This window comes from Myotis yumanensis, unplaced genomic scaffold, assembly GCF_028538775.1.
Source record: "Myotis yumanensis isolate MYYU_CA2020_CCGP unplaced genomic scaffold, mMyoYum1.0.hap1 SCAF_8, whole genome shotgun sequence".
Classification (NCBI taxonomy): Eukaryota; Metazoa; Chordata; class Mammalia; order Chiroptera; family Vespertilionidae; genus Myotis; species Myotis yumanensis.
In genome coordinates, this window is record NW_027223759.1 from 26,490,921 (window position 1) to 26,510,614 (window position 19,694).

The window sequence follows — 19,694 nt, forward strand, 5'->3', positions numbered from 1 at the left end:
GTATAGAATTTTATGATTATTATAGCTCTCACCTGCTACCAAGTATCCAAGGTTTGTTCAAATGAAATTACTTTTGTGCTGCAAAACCTACCAGCTACAAGTCAGGGAGCACTAGATTGCAGCTTTCAAAGTAAGGCTAAGTTTCCTAGGGCACTGTGACCAAAAGAAATATAGACATCTTTTCATTTTTCAAAAGAATATTACTGTGTGTGTGTGTGTATGTGTGTGTGTGTGTGTGTGTGTGTGTGTGTGTTTTAAGGGGTACAGGTAGAGACATGTGTTTGATGGAGTTCTATTTCTTCAATGGAGACCACTTACTAAGTGTATAGATGCAGAATTTAGGTAATTAATTCATATCTATTAGCTGAATAAATGAATCATAATAGTGAAGCTATTTTGATAGTTAATGGATTTAAAAAAATCAAATTTAGCATTAATGCTTTTGCTTACTCTCTGTGAACATTATGATATTTAGGAAAATAAAATATTATTTTAAGGAACTGTTCATTCTTATAAAGAAGCCATGTAAGGGCGCACCACTTCGATTATTTAATTACAAATAACGTTTATGAGAAGTGTACTGCCAGAGATGCTAGCCTTATAACTACCTGTTGGAAGAGAATTCTAAGCAGAGTTCAATGTATTCCATGAAGGGAACAAGGTAAAATGTATGGACCAAGGCAATGATTGGAAGGATGTAAGTTCAGACTGGTAGTGGGCCACCAGCTAATGTGGCCTTATAAACTTTTATGTTTTATTTTGAAGGAGAAAAACATTCATAGAAGTTTTTAGCAGAGGTGTAACATGACCTAACTGAATGTTTTTCAAGGATTATTGTTTTCTTTGCATTGAATAGATGGGTGGGGCATTGGTGAATGCAATAAATCCAAAGAGAACGCCTTTGCAATAATTTGGGTGAGAAATGATGATGGTTTGAACTAGGTGACATAAAATGATCAAATTATGGGCATCATCAGAATTTTCTAATTGATGAGATGTAGGTATTCAGGAAGAGAAAGAAATTAAAGATGGTTCTCAAGTTTGTTTGTTTGTTTTTTGACTTTGCTACATTGTGCTTTTTCCCCCTTGAACAATTAGAAGAATGATGTTCCACTTAATAAAATAATCAGAACTAGAAGAGAAGTAAGTTTGGGTTAAATGGTGGGGAAATAGGAGCTCAGCTCTGGCAAGCCAATTTTGTAAGCCTTTTTAGATATCCAAGTGGAGAATTCTAAATAGGCAGTTGGATCCAGGATTTATGATGGAGATCAAAGCTGGTGTATAAGCATCATATTCAAAAGAGCTAACAAGCATGAGCCTAGTTGAGAATACCTAGGACCAAAAATTAGATAAGGATAAAAACAATAGAAATTGTTCCTTGGGCCACTTGACTGCTTACTTGAAAGGAACAGTAGAAGAATCCAGTAAGAACAGCCAGTGGAGAGGAGAAGAACCACAAAGGAGTGACATTTCTGAGTAAAATGACAAAAGTGATTAAAGAAGAGAGTGTGTGTGTGATGTAACAGATAGACTAAATATGTTGAGGCCTGATAATTGACCACTGCCTTTTACCACATTGGTGTTGTTGATTGGAGCAATTTCTTTGGAGGACTGGGGGGAAAATCATACTGGGATTGTGTTCATGAAAAAGTGGGAAGAAAGGAATTTAAACAAAATATGAAGAACTACCTTGAAGACTGAGTTCAAAAATATTTAAAAAACATGAAGGGTAGTTGAAGAAGAAAGTGGGGTTTATGGTGAAAGCTAATTTTTCCAGTGTTTTTTCTTTAACAAGAGAAGAAAAACACCTTATTTAAAATACTAATATGGCAATAGAAAGGGAAACACTAAATATTTATGAGAGGAAAGGAAAATTATTGTAATTATGTCTTTGAGTAGCTGGGAAAGGATGGGATCTATAGTATCTCAGATAGGAGCATAGGCTATTTGGCCATTGTGGGAGAAGGGATGTCACAATATGTGGATGACTGATGAATACACGAATGAGTAACCCTGCATAGAAAGGCCCCACACCTGGCTCATCATATACCAAACACCATTTTATTATTGTACTCATACTTGTTCTATGTGCCTGGAATTGAAGGATGCTGTAGTGTTTTGCTATCAATACCTCTTCCCATGGTTTCCTATAATCTCCCTCAAATATTTTTCTGGAAGCCTAATTCAAAGTGCAAATATCTTTGGAAGGGAAAAAAATACTAGTAAAGCCTCTTAAATTGTGGAGATTTTTAAAATGTCTTTCATTTTTAAAAGCAGAACCCATGTACAGCATGAGGACATAGCAGTCTCTGGAATCATTGGGGGAGGGTTTGCAGAGAAAAATGTCAAAGGAGCCAAATGTTTGGTGATTGGACAGGAGGAGAAGACTAAAGTGCATGTTTTTTAACAGGCCTGGCGGTGTGTACTCAAGTTGTCCCATCTCAGTAGCCATTGCAATGTCCAAATTCAATTTAATTTTGTTCATATGGTGACCAGTATCCTGAGGTTCTGGCATAAAATAATATGTTAAAATATATAATAATCTGCTATATTATAGAAATCTTCACAGTACATTTTTAGAATTGCTTCAACATTCCCAATAAGAAATTTATTTTTAATATTTTTTAAAACCCCATAACAAGATTCTGGTCACACAGGCATTTTAGGGTTTCAGGGATGACAACAGAAGCAGATACCCTCATCTAAATTCCACAGGTATTTTAATATTTTTAACATGCAATTTATGTCAAGTTGTAGAGGAAATTCAATGTGACGTTAATGAACACAGTCTAATCAATTAAAATTCTTTATCATGTCTGCAAATGCCTTCTTTAGTATGTAGTATGATTTAATATATAGGATACAAATGCTGGAAATGTAAGGATGGGCATGTTTGACCTTGAAAAGGCATTGATGATAATTCTCTGTGATATATGCCAGTTGCAATTTCAGAAATGTGCAGACTGCCAAGGATTGCTTAAAAAATGGAAATAGGATTTTGTATGATTGACCTTCTGGATCACATATGTGCTGAAATGCCTTTTGTGCTGAAGCTGAGAAGCTTAGAACACTGAGCTCTTAGAAAAAGAATATCCTGCCATAGCTGGTTTGGCTCAGTGGATAGAGTGTCAGCCTGTGGACTAAAGGGTTCCAGGTTTGATTCCAGTCAGGGGCACATACCCGGGTTTCTGGCTGGATCCCCAGTGGCATGCATGCAAGAGGCAGCTAATCAACGATTCTCTCTCATCATTGATGTTTCTATCTCTCTCTCCCTCTACCTTCCTCTCTGAAATCAATAAAAAGTATATGTTTTAAAAAAGAATATCCTCAGTGTTCTAAGTCACTTAGGCTTTCTAAACCCAATTCCTTATTTCTGAACTGATTTGAGCCAAATGTCAATTTGAACTTTCTTGTTTCTTCACTTTCACTTCTCAAATGAGATTTTACCAAAAAGTCTTGTGAGTGAAAAATTCTAAATAAATAAGACACTGTTAGTATTTTTCTTAAAAACTCCAAATAAAAATTGGCGAGAAAGAGAGAGAAAGGCTTAAAAGAGAAAAGTTAATGGAGAATAAAAACTTGTTTCAATAGCTCATCATTTCTGCTATTTTAAATCCTAATGGCTTTGTGCAGGCACTGTTAAATGAGATTACTTTTTATTAAAAGCCTATACGAAAACAAATACACATAATGTACAGCTTCAAACAAGTGAGCTCCTTTTAGATGGGTTACAAAACCCTGGTTTGTTGGATGTGTCTGGGTGAAAAGGGATGTTTAAGAAAAAGGGAAGATGGGTATATTAAACCATTAACTCAGCACAAGCACCAGCCATTAAAAAGGAAGCAACTGGCCAATGAGAACAGAGTCTGGCCACAAACAACCTGTAAGGCAATATCTGTGTGCACCTGTGAACATAAGGCCTGATGTAGAGGTTCACTATTTACAGGTAACACCTTGTTTACATTATCAAATAAGGATGTTCACTGAGGAGGATGGGCAATCAAAAGACCATCTGGTATACCAAAACATGCTTAAGTTTGAGGTTTCCTTTAAAGTAAGTTTTTCTTTCTGGAAGCTGAAACTAGTCTCTTCACTGTTTCATTTTACCATGTGCCATAGTATCTTAAAAACTATATGGTGGTTAGCAAAGGAAAAGAGGGGTGGAGGGAGGTAGACAAGATTTTCCTAACTTTATTAACCAATGTCAACCCCAATAAATTGAATAAAATTTTAAAAATATGGAGCCCAGTCAGTGTGTTTCAGTGTTTGATCATCGACCTATCAACCAGGTCATGGTTTGATTCCTGGTCAGGGCACATGCCTGGGTTACAGGCTGGATCCACAGTAGCAGGTGTGCAGGAGGCAGCCGATCAATGATTCTCTCTCATCATTGATGTTTCTATTTCTCCTTCCCTCTTCCTTCCTTTATGAAAAGAAAATAAATATATATTAAAAAATAAAAAGACAATAAAAATACAAAAAAAAACCTCTTAAAAAATAGCTATAAAATTTGTTCCCAGTACATGTCTTTCTGAGTATGTTTTCTAATATAGGGAGGTGCTGCATTTAATTTTTCTAATGAAACAAATGCTACATTAGTGAAATTCTCTCAAACATTGCAAGTCTGGAAGACAGCTCTTGACTTTAGCAAAGTGGTTCTGACACAAAGGACTACTTAGGCTGATTAGGAATGTCTCTATTCCCTGTGGATACCCTCAAGGGATCTATATGGGGTTATATTTCCTCTTTAAAAGTGACAGTCAGAAATGGAATTAGATTATGTACAGCTCCTTTAAATATACATGCACTTGTATATTAGTATGGATACTTTGAAGCTATTTATATTAGAAGGTTTCAGTATTTCCTTTATTCAAGAGAAACAAAGGATGACTAGAGTCCATTGGTCAGACCATAAAGGAAAAGAAGTAAACATAAAAATACTTATTCTTTATTAAAACATTACTACCTAAAAAGTCAATTTTTATGATACCAAGGTTTGAATTGGTTAATATTTTAAGTGATTACTCAAAAACACAGTTACAAAGAGCTCGGGTGAACGATGTTAACAGTGGTATAAATCTTCTTTAGATAGTGATGGCTTCTAGAATCATACTCATTGTTACAGAGAATTTATCGGGGTGGGGGGGAAACTTATTCAAGTGCATTTTAGATGTATTCATTCAGTGGGGCATGAATAGCTACTTTGGTCACAAATAGATAATATCATCGGGTTTGTGTTAATTGGAGGCATGCAGAAAAATAAAAGACCCTATTTGTGTATCAAAAGAAATGGTAAAGCACCATTACTCAGGTTAAGTGAGGACAGTTAAATGAACCAGCATTCAGAAACACAACTTCGTCAACTTTTAGAAATACCATACAGTTAGCTATAGTTCCTATGCTTAGAGCACAGAAAACAAACCCTAAAAGCCTTCAACCATACTTGTATGTAGAACTAAACTCAAATCTGCTGCATGTCAGGGTCTTGCTGGAATGAATCAGCTGATCTGATCTGATGTGAATTTCTGACCTAATTTTGCTGTAGGACTCAGTGCTTAGGCAGAGAAAACAAGGTTAATGTGCTGATAAGTGGGCGAGATTAAACAGCAGACAGTATTTTAACAAACCTCTCTAATTTCAGCTTCCTCTTGTGTTTGTGATTAATTCCAATCACTTTTCTATTAGTCATTTCAGAGGACCACAAGCTGCTTCGCTTGTTTTTATGTGAAAATTGTGCATCTGAATTTTCTTTTTTCCCCCAAACTAAACAAGATATCTAGGTATTGGAGTAATATTGGTTGCAATAGCAAATGCATGGGGAGATTTTTAATCATAGAACCATATGATTAGAAGAGAGAATTCAATAACTCATCTTGTCCATCCCTCACTAACTGCTCTTTATTAAGCCAGAAGCCAAATGTAGCAGGCTGATCCTAAATGAATTGATTTATTAAAAGTGTTCTATTTTTTCCAGTGCTGGTGGGGAAAGTTAATATTAATGAGCATATATCTAAGGACACCACTTATGCTCATAAATATTAACTTTCTCCACTAAGCCTAAGGGCACGACATTTGTCCATTTTGGTTGTTGTGCCATTTCACCTTGTAAATCAAAACGAAGCCTGTCCCTGGCCTGTTGTTTTCAGTAAGGGTCACTTCAGTGCTAAGATATTTAATACAAACCAGCATTCATCTATTGACAATACCCATTGCGTCTATATTTGGAATAGGGGTGATTTTAGGCTTTTCATCCAGTCACCTGCCAGGACAGAGTAGAGGCCACCTGTGGAGGGACCTTTAATGGCTCAGGTTAAGGTAAGGCTCCTGCTTCTTTTCATGGAGCTTTTTTGAGAGCTGTTTACACTTTTGCTTGTTTCCACTTTAATTACATCCCAGACCTAGCATTGACCTTTTCATTTTAAGAAGCTCAGTGTCTGTTCCGTAGCTGAAATAGACAGATGTTGGCAAGAGGAGGGGCTTTTCAGAACATAACCCCACATGGGCTGTCAGTCAGCATCAGAATTAAGCTCTTTTTATGCTGAAGAAATCGCAGCAAAGAATGGACATTCTAAACATCCGAATGTTTGACAACGTGAATGATTGAAAAGAAGCCCATTGGAAAATTTAAGGTAATGTCTCTTTTAGAAGTAGTGTTAAATATTTAGAGATGGTTATAAATCAATTGAGCTATAGTTTTCCATCTAGGGCTGTTTCTTATACTCTGCAGGCTATCAGAAGATATTCTCAATCTTTAAACATGGCCTTTGTAAGATGTTTAAAAACCCAGAGAAGGGAAAGGAATTATTATGGAGCAAGACGATGAGTCAGGGGATTTTTTTAAAAAAACTACTAAAAATGCAGTATGGCTCAGAGAACACGTCTAATGTAACAAATGAAGCTGCTGGAGTAGAGACTGAGCATGCTAATGAAATAGCTCCAAGGTCTCTGTCCAACTTTGAGGTAGCCTGGAGAAAACATCGTCATCCTAAATTTATGGGTCACCTTGAAATTAATTTTAATCATGAATAGATAAAAGGAAAATCAAGCTCCCTCCCCAAATGAATCTCTGCTCAAAACACATGTCTCTGGTTGAAAGTTATTCTTAAAAACATTCATATTTGGAAATGGATGACAGAATATTCATGTCCATGCTAGAATATGAATATAACCAGCCTTCCAGGAAGCAGGGGGAAAAATAACTCTATTTTGAAAAGCACTTTTGATAAACTGTACAAGGAAGATGCTTTAAAAAGAAAAAGACCAGCATTTAAAATCCATTACTTTAATTAGTAAATTGCATTTTAGTCTTTGATTGGAAGCTAAGTGTACCACTCAGCATATCCTGACTTTTGAATAAGAAATTAAGTGGTTCAACAATGAAGATAAGCATTACCAAGGAGACTTCTTAATTTTCTATTAGGCTGAGGTTTATAGGTGTTGTATAGCTCTTTTGTTTCCATACAAAGTTATGCATTTTTTCACAATTTATTATACATCAGGCATTGTAGGTACTTAGGATAAAGCAATGAACAAAAGAGTAAATGATGTTTGCTTGCCTTTGTAGGATTTACAACTGGTGAGGGTGGGGTTAGGGAGACAGACAATAAACAAACAAGTAAAGTATATCATAGGTTAAAATGTGATGAGTTTTTATGAAGAAAACTAAACTAGGGAATGGGAGTCAGGGATGGGGAGAGAGTTTAACTTTTGATAGGTTTGGTGAAGAAAAGGCTCAGTGAGGATGTGACATTTGAGTAAAGACCTGAAGTAAGCAAGGAAAGAACCATGCAGATGTCCAGATGACAAATGTCCAGGAAGAGGAATGTCCAGGGAAGAGGTCCTAGGTGGGAGTGAGTATTCCTGGAATGTTGGAGGAAATGCAAGGTCATGTGGCTGGAGGTAGAAAATGAGCAGAGAGGGTTAGAAGATCAGGTCAGAACAAATGGGGTCAGATCTTGTCAGGTCATGGCAGTCACTGGCTGTCACTCAACTGAGATGAGAAGTCACTCAGTTTGGAGAGGAAGAATGCTGTAATGTGACTTCTGTAAGTAGAAGGCAGATCATTCCGGTTGCTGTGTGGAGCATCAAGGGCAAGGGACTTCGGTTGTGAGGTTATAAGAATAATGGTTCGGAGGGAAGACGGTGGCATGGACCAAAGCAGCAGTACTGGGTGGGGAAGTGTGTGGTGGAATTGGAGAGACATTTTAAAGGTAGAGATGACAGTATTTGGTGATAGATTGGATGTGAGGTGTGAGAGCAAGATAAAAGCATGGCATTCCAATAACAGATGGGAAAGACAGCAGAAGGAGGGCTTTGGTGACAAAGGTTTTGCACATTTTAGAGTCTGTGATGTTTCTTAGGCTTCCAATGCTTTGTGATTTGTAAGAATTTTATGTTTTGTGTTTGATAATTTGTAGGTATAAGGTTGATTGATTTTATAGAAATGTGAAACACTTTTTAAGACCCTAAAGGTTATGCACACATTTTAAGATTGGAGAAATATTTTTAAATAAATATTTATCCAGAGTGGGGCAAGCATATAGATTAATCACAGCAAATGAACAAGTGCCTGGAGGTCTGTGCCTCTGTGCCCAGCTAGTAGAATCAGTGATCTTAATTCTAAGAGGCTACACGATCCGCATTCGTAGACACTTTCCAGTTTAGGGCAAAGATAACAGTCTTAGTCCTAGAATCTGAGAATCATGGTAAAAGGCAGAGGTAGGCCCACAAAACACTTGACATTTTTAAAATATGTTCTGACAATGGGTAGATGTAACTATTAGCATTGGTAATATTCACTTATGGTCTTTTTGCAATGATGGAGATATCATTTTCTAATTAATACACATTGGACATCATTTCTGTACTTGAGTATCCCAAAACCCTGTAGATTATTGCCCAATAATAAAATGGAAATTGGGAAGAACAGTATTTGTGGGGGTACAGGGGAGTGTAACTGGGTAGTGAGAGAATCCTGGTGTCTGGGCAAAAGGTGGGATCAGTTTCTTTTACCTCCTAGCTTCAGTGAGACCCATAAAATGTGCCTTAATTTTTAAAGTTAAGTTTAATCATTTTTCAATTAGAAATAATATGCATTTTGTTGCATTAAGAGAAAAAAAATGGTGCAACACATGTGGGTCAACTAGTGGACTAGCCAACAAGTATAGCTTGTTAGAATCGGTAGCTGTTATTATTATTACTAGTATTGCTTTTACTGCCATTGTCTTTATTACCTTTATCTTCATCACACAGTGTGTTTATTTTAATAATGACATAGGGCACCATGTCCAAAAATATTTTACCTTCATTTTGGATAGAAACCAACACAAGGAAAGAAATGGGATTATTTGCTTTAAGCATTTGGAAATGATGTGTGTATTCAGTCATCAACGGTATATTTCTTATTTTATCATTCTGTCATTTTCTCCATGTACACATATTTTTGTTTTCGTCTGCTAAAACAGTTAAAATTATACAAGGGCTGAGAGAATTTTGGCATATGAACAAATGAAAAAATGCAGTAATTGGTCATTTTACTCTTAATTATTAAACTGGCTTCCAAGAGCAGAGAAGCTATCTCTTGTGCATAGCAAGTTTTACAACATTTGTCTAATCGGATTGCATCACCTCACTTAGTGCACTGTCATTCGGTGTCCCGAGGGAAAAGGAAACAGGCTGGCACAGCATGTGATATTACAAATCCATTTCCAGATATGTTCATGGAACTACCCTGCAAGGTCTCCCTTTTGGCATAGGAGCTGCTACATTTTTATTCTTTTCATGGAAATGCATACTTTCTGTGAACATGCCATGACATTTAAGCTAAAAGTAAACAGAGAAAGAAATAATGAATAATATCTACTACTACTACCACCACCACCTCCACCACACACACACACACACACACACACACACGAGATAACAGTCTAAAATGATTTTTTAAAGAAATATGCTGTGTGGCTTGACTTTCCTTCTAGAGAGCAATGTGTTTTCCACTCTGTGGTGTAAATGCTATTTAAGTTTCAGCTTTGTATTGGTTTGAGGATCCTGGGAAAGGCTGGGCCCACAATAACCTGTAACACTTTGTATGGGAAAGTGTGCTTCTTTCTTACATACTGCTCAATGTGGTCATTGTAACTCTCTATCCAGCTCTTTTTTCAAAGGGAACCAAAATGCATGGAGAAACTTGAGCCTTTAAGAATTTTCCTAGAGTGATACTTAATCTCCTAGGATGCTTGATGTTTGATTGTCACATAAACTTTAAAAATTGCTTGAATGCCTTTTATAATATACCATTGAAATAGTATTTGTTTAGAAGATAAATGACAAAACAGGACTGGAAATCACTTGCCAAGTAAGTCATTGCATAGATCATTTTAAATAAATATTCTTTCAGAGGCTAATATTTTCTTTAATTTGAGGGAGATGTGATATTTTTCTACTAAAAAAATAACAGTAATAGAGAAATTAAAAAGAAACGCAAGATAATGAGGAAATGTCTTTATAGTGATCAGAGTGCATATGGATTCTTCTCCCAGGAGAAAGGGGTGGTTTTCTTTTTTATCCTTCTCCCCCACCAGGTATGAAATTATAGAGGAGTGAGTGTTTGATCAGGGTGAGACTAGAATCTGAAATAATTTACCCTTATGTTACTTTTAAAGTGTTTTAGAAAAAACTCATTGTAATTAATGTAAACCATTCTCTTTTGCGTATTGGCCTCTGGGTAATTAAACAAAGGGTTAAAAGATGAGTAGCTTGTGATTTTCTCTGGATTTTTTACTGAGCCCTGTTTGAAGCCCCCAGACCTCAGCAACTCCAAACTCTCAGCAGATCAATACAAATAAAATATCCCATTTAGAAAAAAAAAATCATTGTGCTTTAGACTACCTGTTAAGATAGAGGGCATGTGCGGGGGAGGGGAGGAGGCGGTAGGGGGGAGGGGAGGCTGGGGGAAGGTCAATTGGAAAAAAGGAGACATATGTACTACTATTTGTAATACTTTAAACAATAAAAAAAAAAAATAATGAATAAATAAATAATCCTAAAAAAACGATAGACACAGTCGTTCATCTCTAGAAATTATTTCAAATATCAAATTTTATTATTAGATTTTTTCTTCTTTTCCATATAATTTTACTTTTACTTCTTCTTAATAACATCAGATTCTAATTCATTTCCTTAGTTCCTATCATCTGTGATACTCTTCAATTCCAATCTGGTGTGTGTGTGTGTGTGTGTGTGTGTGCGCGCGCGCGCGCACGCACACACATACGCTCCATTTATCTTGTGCTCAATTATTCAAAAAGCCTAGGTATTTAAAATAAAAACAGAGAAACACATTTTCAAAACATGGTACATGGTTCAACAGATTATATGGGATAAAAGAGATGGGGGAGAGGGACAGAAATGGACTACCCAGTAAAAGCCTTTATAGCAAATCATACTGAATCTCATTAATAAAGAATACATCCACTAAAGCTGCCCCATCAATCTGCCATGTGCATTAGTGATGTGTAGTCCAATTCCAGTAGATAAATTGTTCTCTAAGTGTTGGTCGGCTGCCACTCAAATAACAATACTAATAATATGTGCCATGCTGAATGTCCCTTGACTCAGAAGGAATTTTTTCACAGGTAAAGAGGAGGAATGATGTCTGTCTGAATGAACACCATCACAGCAAAACAAAACAAAACAAAAACGATTGATAATTGGAGAGGTAAGCAATAGACAAGGACATTGTGAACCAATCTACCAAAAATATCGTGTAATTCAGCCACGATACTCCAAAGTGTCAGCTAAAAATACAGCCAGAAAAGTGTAATCAATACAGAGCTTGCAATGTCAGATGAGAGCATTACTGTGGTGTGGAGATACCAGTCATGGGAAAATAGGCACAGGGCAAGGAATATAAAGGGGAGGGGAAAACAGAGTAAGTAAATACTTCCGTGAATATTTAAATTACAGTATCTTAGTTTGGTTTCTACCCATGAACAATTCTATTTTGTGACAGATACCATGACTAATTTTCTTCCCCAGGGGTACTGTCAGAAGCATTCATTATTATAAAGAGATACTTTTTAAAGGTGCGATATAATATGCCTTTGTGAAACTCATGGGTCTGAGTTGACACCATGTGATTTTTCTAAAGAAGTCCATTGGTTTCACATACGACCTTAACATAAAAGCACCTGCTTTTGAACCTGCGGTGGAGTGGAAAGTTTTCTATCACTTCTTACAAGATTAAAAATCTTCAAGGAGATGACATGCATGTAAGGGAGCATTTGAAAAGAGGCGGAGACACTAAGCCTGTGCTGTTGTTCTATGATTGCATTGAAGGGGAGGAATAAAGATTAGGATGGTATTGGGTTTTAGGAAGCCGTGTTGCTTGTGGATTTATCATTAATGCAGTGACCCTATCTGCCCAAGCCTTTCCATTTCAATGTGACTTAGAATTCTAAAAAGAAGTCAGCTTAAAGGTGTCAACACAATCCCCTGTGTAAGTTGCCTTCAGCTATAACCTCTGTCTTTAATTTAGCACAATTGGCAATCTTGGTGAGAGACAGACTGCGACTTAGTTAACATGGAAACAGATTGACCTCTGTCACCTGGAGTTGAATGAGAGCTCAGTTGAGGCTGGATGACATGTATGAACTATGCAGGAACAATAACCTGGGAACAGAATGAAATGGCCTTAGTGAACTTCTGGTGAATAGACAGATCCTGTGTATCATGGCCTGATCTTCTCCTAGACAAATATATGCATGTTTATTTTTCAGAGAAGTGCTTTAATAATGTAAGCATGTTATGTTACCTCAGTCACACAGATAAAACCTTGTTTTAATGAACAAGCTCAGACAATCAATCTGATGTTGTGAAATTATCTCCATGTGCCAAGTAGGAGCTCTTGTTAGTTTCTGGCATGCATGCAACGTATTCTGGCAAACAAGTTCTAGTGTGTAATGGAAGCCCTCCTACTTTTAATTTCATGAGCAGTGAGTTTAGTTACTAAAAACCTCATCCTTTTATGACATGAATCATGAAGATAATACCAATGACGGAAACGAATGGTCTTTTTATACAATTGTCTCAGGTGAACACTGGAGACAATATAGTTCTAAGATACTTGATGAAATGCCATGTCATGCATTTCAGATAAGACTTGATATATCTTCAAGTCAACATTTTGTTTAATTGCTGTTTACATTTATGCCTGAACTTTGGAGACAAGGGGAATTTCCCTTAATCCTTTCAAAGCTGTTAAGACAGATTGGGGAAAAAATGAATATAGGAAATGTTATTTTTGTAATAGAACTGATAGTGGGGCAATGAATTAAAATTCTCATCAATATATTTTTTCTCAGATATTTGTAGTTCATTTTAATCAAACATCACATTTGCACACTTTTTGTAAAAATTCTTCAGCCTCAATTTGTATTATTCAAATCCTGATTATCATCTTTGAATGAAGCATATAGCCTTTTAAAAAATGCATCCCACCCTTAAATATACTGTAGGAAAAATCTTCTATTGTCTATAGCTTATAAAGTAACATTAAAAATGTAAAAAATCTTTTAATGTCTTTTGAGATCTAGAGCTCCAGACTTCTGCTTTACCATTATTTTGTTGGAGTCATAGAATAAATATAAAATAAGACTGAAAAAGTAGAAACTGTAATTTGAGGGAATTCTAAAGTCCTTAGGCATGACTTCTGTAGTGTAGACTGGTAAATATAAGTAAGTACATTGACTACTAATGCACTTATAGTATTTCTATGGCAGATATTTAATTTTGGTCAGGACATAGTCCACCTAAAACCAAAACATTACATGGAAATAAATTAGATATAAAGTAAGGAGAAAAGTGGAAAGGGAGAATGGAGATAGAAAAAAATTTAGCCAGGTCACTAAAATACCAGACTTTGTTCACTTTTTATCCTGTTCCTGCATTTACAAGTTAGTTGGCAAATGCTTGTTAGGAGTAATCACAGAAGAACCCATGCAGTTTTACAAAGTGAGCCAAAGTAGGAGCCTGGCAAATTCATGTCTATGGAATGTCCCTGTCTTCTCCATTATGGAGTCAATGAAAACTGGCTCTAACACAGCTACAGGATAAGGGAGCACATCCATTCATACAAAGAGGTATAGTCAACTGCCTTTCTTGTATGTGAGCGTGTGTGTGTGTGTGTGTGTGTGTGTGAGACCCATTGATAAATTACACACAGAGCATTTCTCACCAGGAATTTATCCAACAAGTCAGGGCACTTTGGTTATTAAATTGAGGTGCCATGTTAGAAGCCATTAAGCAAATTATTTAGTGCATTCTACTTTAGAAGGCAAGGGCACAAGTACAGTATTTTATAACTGGTTAATTTCATGCTGCAATTAAATTCTTGACACATACTTGGAACGGGAAACTTAATGTTAAGGAGAAAATTAAAGAAGGCTTTCTATTGTTGAGTTTATGTTTGAAAATGAACTTTTTAACAGAGGTCGATCTAACACATTTAAGAATTGACATCTCTGCCCTATGGCAGGTTAGAAACTACCTGTTGTGTAAAGAATAATCCAAGCAGAAACAAATGTGTGGTTTTAACATTTGTTTTATTTTTAGATTTTATACCACCTGTAAAAGTTATATTATAATAGATCTTAGCAGACACTTCAATGGAGATAATTTTGTAGCAAATATTTTTATTTTAAAGAATGAAATGGGGGCCCTAGCCAGTTTAGCTCAGTGGATAGAGTATTAGCCTACAGACCAAAGGTCCCAGGTTCACTTCCACTCAAGGGCATGCACCTTGGTTGCAGGCTCCTCCCCAGCCCATGTCCAGGTCGGGGTGCATGTAGTAGGCAACCAATCAATGTGTTTCTCTCACATCCATGTTCCTCTCTGTCTTTCCCCTTCTCTTCCACTCTGTCTGAAAAAATCAATGGAAAGATATCCTCAGGTGAGGATTAAAGCATGAATGAAATTGGGCTAGTTCAATATATAAGTTATATAAATGTTTAATTTTCAGTTTGATGACTGGTTTGCAAGAAAGTAAAATAATCACTGGTATTGTGTGTGTGTGCGCGCGCGTGTGTGTGTGTGTGTGTGTGCGTGTGTGTGAAAGAGAGGAATATTGAAGTCTAAACTCAAGTTTAAATTTATTATAGTGGGCAACATACATATAAAGAAAGAATAAAAATGTGGTTTGTTAGGAATGCATTCATAATAACTAAAATAAAAAGAAAATGGTAAAAAAAATAAAAGAAAATGGTAATGCCCTCTGGAAAATTAGTTTATTGTATATGTATCTCTTGTTTTCTGCTTCTTTTATTGCTTTCTACATAGTCAGTATTTTCATCTGAACCTGTAGTAGAGGATAGCAAGTCCAGTGGACAGCATCAGACTTCCTTCCAGGACAAATTTTGTCCCTAATTCTTTCTGACTCTGTAACTACGAACAAATTATTCAAACCCTCTGGGCTGTGATTTTCTTCATGATAAAGCGGTGGTGATAATAATAGTACCTACAGTTTATGCTGTTATGACAAATCAATGACCCCAGGCCAATAGAGGGCTTAACACAGCACTCATAGCAAATGCTAAGTGAGCATTAACTCCTATTCAGCGAAATATATCCACCAGGAGGGCGGGGCTTTGCTTTGCTCACTGCTCTATTCTAAGCTCTTAGAGCAGTGGTTCTCAACCTTCCTAATGCCTCAACCCTTTAATACAGTTCCTCATGTTGTGGTGACCCCCAACCATAAAATTATTTTTGTTGCTACTTCATGACTGTAATTTTGCTACTGTTATGAATTGTAATGTAAATATCTGATATGCAGGATATATTTTCATTGTTACAAATTGAACATAATTAAAGCATAGTGATTAATCACAAAAACAATATGTAATTATATATGTGTTTTCCGATGGTCTTAGGCGACCCCTGTGAAAGGGTCGTTCGACCCCCAAAGGGGTTGTGACCCACAGGTTGAGAACCGCTGTCCTAGAGTAATAGTTGTCCAATTAGTATATTTGCTTGATGTATTGAATAACTAATTGATATTATGAGACCTTATCTATGAATTAATAAGTTAGCAATATAATGTGATTATGGGGGATGCTAAACCCTCACTCTGAAAATATATCATTTGCTTTAACAAAATAATGAATAATTTAACATAAATCTCGAATGTGTAAAATTTTTTTGGCTTGTACATGCACATGAGCATAACCAATGGACATAAGACACTGGGGGGTAGGGGAAGCCGGGGTATTGTCAAGGGCGGGGGGAAAAAAAAAAAGGACACATATGTAATACCCTTTGTGATGCTTTAAGCAATAAAAAAAAAAAAAAAAAGGCAAACAAAGAGACATCAATTAGTATTAGTAAGTTTTGCCTTACTGTGAATGATTTATTAAACCCATTTCAGATAATAGGTTAGAAAGCAGAATTTTGGGGGCAATATTTAAGTAGCAAAGAGATTGTGAAATGAAACAAGTGGCAATGGGCTGGTAACAAACCCCCATTTTATACTTTTTCCCGGATTTATATTAATATATAATCTCAGCCAGTAGGAAAGTGGGTTCTCTGAAATCATATAACAAGTTGTTGTTGAATTTAGAAAGAGAAACACAACTAGTTTCCTGGTATAACTGAGCTAAATTATTTCATTTAGTTTAGGGTTATGTTGGACATAGCAAACAGTTGGGTAATAAAATGGGGAATCTTTGCATAAAAGAAATGAAAAGTTTAAAAAAACTACTAAAGATCTCTCAACAAAAAAATTGCCTCCACAACACTCCAACTAGATGGATGAATGTTAAGGAACATGCAGATGGGCTAAATTTTCAGTGTTACCAAGATAATCGCCATTCATTATTTAATATCTAGTGAATTGATAACAAATGGGTCAGTTCTGTATAATACCAGGGGAGATGCAAATAATGGCCCTCCATTAAACTGTGTATTCTTAATCAAATGTATTTATCCTCAAAGTATCTCAGTTTCCTTACATAAGCCCACCTTGCCAGGTGGTATTGAGGATTAAATGGAATATTCATATTACTAGATGAGCCACTACTCTCCAGTCATAGAAGGCGTGTGGTTCCCCCATAGGTTCAACATCTGCTCATGCTTATATACTTCCCAACATTCGTGACCTTGTGCCTTGGACAAGTCCCTATGTTTCCTTCAGGACGCAGCTCAAGCGGTATCTGTCTGAAACCTTCTCTGGTCTTCACAGACATTATTGATTGTTCTATCTTATTTGCTGTCAGTACTCTTTATAATTCCATTCTAATATTTAATGTATCTTCTGTAATAATTTTCATATATACAAATAAAACTGAACCAAATAATGGTCAGACTTGGCACAGAATCCCATTCAAAAAATGAGAGTTTAATAACTTGGAATTTTTGTAAAGTGATTCAGCTCTTTGCTGGAGTCTCTCAAAGGATAGCCAAAGGGTCATTTCATTTAGAAAACCCAACACAATGATTCTCTTTCCATCTATAAACTTCTAATAGTCCCTATATCGGGCAATTCAGGCTCTCTCTTCCTTTCCCCTCTGTGGAAAAAAACACACCACTTTATTGTATAGATCAAGGTAACTTCTCTGGATTTGGGGTGGCAGTTGGTGTGGAGGCAAGAGAGGTTTATTTTTCTCCCTTCAGTTTTCGTGCAACCCCTGAACTCTGCACAAGAGAGCAGTTCCCTGGGCTGGCTTAGCAACATAGCCTTCTTCCTCCTTGGGAAGTGAAGAAGAGAATGAAATACATAATCATTTGTAGTTTAAAATCTTCATTTTTGTTCCATAGTTGACTATTCCTTTCCCATCACTGTTAGATTGAATTCCTTCTCAACATAGGTATAAGGAATGGAGTTTGGAAAAATGACTGAAATTGGAGTTCTGAACATTATTCCACAGCTCTGCTTTTGAAGAACCTGCTCCCTCTACCTGAACTTACTCCCGGTTCAGCAAACATTTTCAAATGGTGATAATGTAAGGCTCTGCAGACCATAAAGTCTCTGTGGCAAAAAACTTAAGCCTGCTGCTGTAGTGTGAAAGCACCCTGACTATACCTAAACCAAGGAGCATGATAATGTTCCAATAAACTTTATTTACAGAAACCTCTGGGGGGACAGATTTGACCTGCAAGCTACAGTTGTCCAAACCCTGTTAGTCCATCTATTGGTTGTGTTGGCCTGATGGTCATCACCCAGGCCAATTCTTCTAAAGGGAATTTTACTGGTAATCTGCCTTCCTTAAACATGTAAACCTGGAAAGTATTAAAAAGTTTAGCTTTAGAACTGTAATTGCTGTTGAGATCTCTAGCTGGATTATTGATCCAGATGTAAAATAAAACTTCAAAGAACTTTGGAGGAATTTTTTGAAGTTCTAGGATAGCCAGTTTTCAAGAATGTGCGTAATGTAAGAAAAAAAGATGTGAAAAATCATTCAGAGATCACAAGAGAAGAGACCGTTGATTTAGTGCTTATTTCATGCCATATACTATACATTTTTCATGTGCTATGTCTATTTAATCCAGATGATATTTCCATGAGGTAGATTCTATCACTGGCCCCCTTTCACAGATGGAGAACTGGAGTCTTAGCGACTTTAAGAAGTTTGCCAATGTCACATAGTGAGTGTCAGAGTGTGGCCGAGCTCAGGTGTATGTGACTCCAAAGAGCAATTCGGAAACAAGAGAATAAGGAGAGAGAAATAATGCCTTGCTTTGGGGTGGGATTTGGGGATGAGAAAGAGTCTGACCATCAGTTGTTTCCACTTGAGTCAAGTAGATCTGGCAGGTTACTTAGGCAGCTTCCACAGGAATTTAAGTTAATAATTAAGATGCTAAGTTTGCCTTCCACGTAGTGATACTGCAGACATAAAGGTTACAAACCCATGATCTAGTTCTTGCGGCAGCTTTTATATCCAACCCATAATGATGCATTTAAATTTTCACAAAGTTTCAACACACCTTGAATTTCTTGCAATGCCAGTGACATTTTGAAGAACAACAAAAAGAAAATATTCTGGTAGCGGAAAAACTTCTCTATAACATAAGCCTCAACATGGTGAATGAGGAAACAATGAAATTATGGTTAATATATTTTTAAATTGTATGCCAATAATCCATTGACTATTTCAGATAAATTCTATATTTGAAAAAAATAATAAAGGGATGTAGTACATTTGCTTACAGAATCTAACATAACTGCTGAATGTTTAACCAAAGCCCAGAAAGCTGCTTCTTCCAGTGATTCTATTATAGTATTAATTTGAATTCGGGTGCATCTATGCTAGAGCAGCATACACAAAAAAAATACAACCCAGTTTCACACTATGTACTTACCATGGCAACCCCAGCGTCACATGGTGCACATGCTAGTCTGGAGGCAAAGAGCTTCCCGGGCTCTTAAGCAGATACACACCAGCTTCCCAGTCATGTGACTTTGCCTACAGTCAGCAGCCTTTGCCAAAGAAATGTGTCAGCTTAAACTGACTCCTGCAATTCTTTGCTTTCTTTGATCTGTTCACTCATCTTCTTTCTCTCCCACCTTACCACCCTCTCTTCTTCATTTTCTCAATAGTTTTAGTAACATCTTAGTTTGTCTCAAAATAATCCTTTCTATTGAAATCTCCATGACTGTGAAATCAAATGTTTTGCATTTTATTGGATCTTATTAATTTCCTTTTCAG

General features: G+C 36.4%; 1 protein-coding gene across 3 annotated transcripts in view; it reads left to right on the plus strand.

Moving 5' to 3' along the window:
- The window catches only part of NYAP2 (neuronal tyrosine-phosphorylated phosphoinositide-3-kinase adaptor 2), a 209,251-nt gene that overhangs the window by 9,135 nt on the left and 180,422 nt on the right, over positions 1-19,694 (plus strand). The window lies entirely within an intron of this gene.